This window comes from Cariama cristata, unplaced genomic scaffold (genome assembly GCF_000690535.1).
Source record: "Cariama cristata isolate BGI_N322 unplaced genomic scaffold, ASM69053v1 scaffold10756, whole genome shotgun sequence".
Classification (NCBI taxonomy): Eukaryota; Metazoa; Chordata; class Aves; order Cariamiformes; family Cariamidae; genus Cariama; species Cariama cristata.
Window position 1 is genome coordinate 3,797 of NW_009622660.1, and position 3,889 is coordinate 7,685.

General features: G+C 42.2%; 1 pseudogene; it reads right to left on the bottom strand.

Annotated features, from left to right (window-relative positions):
* Positions 1 to 513: 513 nt before the first annotated feature.
* Positions 514 to 3,889, bottom strand: part of LOC104163408 — a 31,436-nt pseudogene continuing 28,060 nt past the window's right edge.

Here is a 3,889-nt window from a genome sequence, read left to right on the forward strand (position 1 = left end):
GTAGTATCTTATTTACCTTTCAAAACCTTGTTAAGAAAGAAGGTAGAAATGCTATGTCTAGGCACATGCCCATCAAACCTCTTGCTATGGAAAGAAATCACTTTTAGAAGCATGATGTGCTACCTCTTGTTTTTACCCCAGACGAAGGAGAGGATGTAGGAATTGGGCCCTTGCTTTGGTCCCATTTTGGTCCCTGTCTTCCCTGCTAGGCTGCTGGAGTGGACAAAAATGGCCTGGAGTACTCTGCCAGGATGAGGTTGGCTTTTTTCCTAAGAGCAGTTCTTGCTATGCAATTTTAGTGCCCTTGAAGAAGAGATTTAGCCCTTAATGTGCATCCCTTTTGGAAGCAGAAGGATGTTGCTCTTTTCCCCTTTCTGTTTTACCATTAGTGAAAACACATCTGTACTAACCATTACCCATTTCAGAACCTATCTCTGTGCATAAAGAGACTTGTGGAATATCTCTGTTCCATTTGTAGGGAACTGCATGAGTCAGCTGCTGTTGAGAACACACCTATGTTTTCCTCATCTCCATCCCACACCCTTTTCTGCTCTAATAAATTCATGGCAGGTGGGTTCAAACATGCAAACTCCAGCTTTGATGCATATTCCTGGGCCACTGACACACAGGAGGAGGATTGAGGGACTTGGATAACCTCCCCAGAAAGCAAGCCCTTTGCTTGCTGAGACACAGTGCCTAGTGTGCAGTTTGTTTAGAGCTGATTCAGCCATCTCATCTCCCTCTCCTCTGCATCGTCCAGTTCATGTAAGGTCTTCTTTACTTGGCCAGGCTCTGGTTAGCCTCATCTTCCTGTACCAGAAACGGTTTGATTTAACAAAAGAAATCTTTACGCTGGAAAAAACTGACCTGGAACTGTCTGGTATCTGTGCATAATGACATTGAGGTGAAGCGTACAGTCATGACCCTAAAGAATGGCAGTTTTATTTTAAAAATACCTATTTAAATTGTGCGTTCAGGTCTGCGCACATGTTAGAGACTATATTTGAGGACAGGAAGTGGCTGCAGAGAAGAGAGAGGAGAAGAATCCTTTGTAGAGAATGACGCACAGTTTCAGGTGACTGTCTCAAAAGGTGCGTGCAAGTCTACAACGGGCCACATGTCTAGGGATGGTGTCAGTATAAATGGAACATGCGCTTCCTGCAGTACGTGTTTTGGAGAGGCAAAATGTCCCTGGTGTGCCCAAGCTGCAATTGTGTGATCACAGAATATCTCAAGTTGGAAGGGACCATCAAGTCTAACTCCCAAGAGATGAAACAGTGAGCTGGAGCAGGGAATCCATATAGCCTCCTTAGTTTGCCTCTTCTAAGTTTATAGTTTGTTCTGCATCTTTCCCAGTTGCTCCTGCGTGCACTAATTGGTTTTGTAGCCATCTTTTGTGGAAGACCGGCTCCTTTAGAGGCCTCTTGTTCTTGTGCAGAATTTGCAGTCTCCACATAGCATTTCTGTTTGGAGTCTAGCTCTATTTCCAGTTCCTTAAGCTGAAAAGGAGCAGAAGGATAACTGATGTGCAATTATGAGGATCAGGAAAAGAAATAGGAAGATGGTATCTACCCCAGGAATTTGAAGCTACTCATGCTCTGGAGTTTTGTTGCAGTTGAAAAATAAATGGCAAGTCATGCTACTGATGACAGTACATGTTGCAAATTCTTCTTTGTGGGTGTAGATACCAGTGGCTTGTTACTGCTCTATTCAAGCACCATAAAGATTCTGATCGATGAGTTCTGCACAGGGTGCAAAGTGCTGAAGTTCTTTTGCGCTCCAGTGGGTTGAGAGCATCCTACATGCATCTTTTCTGCCTAGTCTGGATTTCCTTAAATTAGTGCATTCCCTTTGGGACATGTTGGTTGTTAAATGAAAATGTTCCTTTTCAGGTGTTTGTGCTGAATGTGGAAGCTCAGGTGCAGGAAAGAATTTAATAGCTGCTCTCTTGGAATGATATTTCTGATATATTTGTACATGTTTTTCTTACCCTGGAGTTTCATGATGGTGCTTTTGTTCTCCTTTCAGGGCTAACTGCTAAGCCTATTCCATCTTGACTTACAGGTCTTTTATTGCAATTTAATAGTTATTCTTAATCTTTTCCAGGTGCACGTCATGATCCTGCTCCTGACACAGATCTTTTGCCACACAGGAAGCCTGTGAGGAAGGTATGAAACAAATTGACAGCACAGCTATTTATACAGATCATTGAAAGCTAGGTTATATAGACCTGATATCTGCATGTTATCTTCTGAGAAATTTTGCCGTATCTTTAATTTTTCTGTGTTTCATAGGCTACCTTTCTAAAGACTGGATGTACGGTTCACTGAAATCAATGGAAGTAATCCCAGCTGACTTGGACATCTCTAGACTGGACCATAAACCGGGTGGTGGTATGCCTGCTTAGTACTACTGGACTAGTCAAAGGTATGATCCCCACCTATTATTAAGTCAATAGCTTAAGTCCTAATGACAGTTCAGGCTTTTATTTCTACCCTTCAGTGGAAAGAGGGTGGCTGAGAGTGGGCTGTAGATGGAAGGTGAAGATATTGTCTGAACATGCAGTAGCTGAAAGCACAAAGGTGGCAGAAGGCTCAGCCTCACTCTGGGAGGAAATGCTGTGCATTAAATCCTCAGCTAGCTATGATATTTCTGAAGTGCCAGTTGTCAGCACAGTGCCAAAGGAGCAATCTGCTCAGTGCTGGCAACTTTTCTCCCCTCTGTGCCAATTACGAATGCCATTGACTAGCTAGAGAGGGAAACCGGCATACTCTTCGTTGGAGGCCTGATAGGTGTGATGAGTGGAGTTGTGTAATAAGTGAAAGAAAGGACAAATGGAGAGGAAGTGGTGGAATTCCTCAGGGTGCCATCTGTGATGTAGATTACCAGAGAGGCAGAGAGGAAGTGGGTTTCTTCTTTTGCAGATTAATTTTGCCAGGCTGCAATCAGTGAGCTAACATGCAGTCTGCTTTTCAGGATGATAAAAAGCAATGCAAGTGCTAACATGCATTATTAACACTGTGCTTTCAAATTGGCGCTGGAGAGAAATAATGGAATATATACCTTGAGGTTTCTAGCTACCAATGTAAAGGGCAGAAAGGGGGGGGAGGTGACTTAATCAGCCACAGCTTGCTTTGGTCTCTTATCTGTTCAGTACTCACTGATGATTTCCTCATGCTCATTAATAGTGTGTTGAAGGTGAGGCTCCAGCTTTCATTTAATGGTAAGCAGACTGATTCTAGAGGGCAGAAAGAAGTCTTAGAGACTCAGAATGTCTTACCTGCTCAGCTCTTTCATTTGGCTCTCAAAGAGATGATTTGTGCATCACAGGTTTCTGTAGAGTTTATTTTTTCTCTATAAAATTGTGCACTGTAAGCCAAGTGGGATTCATCCCCACTGGATCTGCATTATGGAACATTAGGACCTGAGTATTTACTTGCACACTAAATGAGAGCTAAAATGATGATACACCTCTGAGGCAGAAATAGACCCTGTTGTTTATGAAGGCCTTGAGTCTAAGTCCGTTTTCCTGAATTTCTGTGTGTATGGATATGAGTTTATATACCAATATTATTTATTTCAAAGTTATGCTGCAGAAGCAGCAGCTGGCTTTAGACCCAACTGAAACTGTTTGCTTGCATTCTCAACAAACATAGTCTCTGCTCCACAGTTTACAATATGTATGTGTCTTTTTATCTCATGGAAAATATGAGCCCCACAGCTCATTTAGTGCTTATTGTTTACTGATATGGATCATTGGAGGACTGTTGTTGTTGCTGCTGTGAAAATAATAAATAAAAAAAAAAACACTAAGGAAGGAGAACTACAAAGACTTTAATAGAAAAAACTGAATTCTAGCAACATAAACCACTCTTCAGGAAAAGACGAC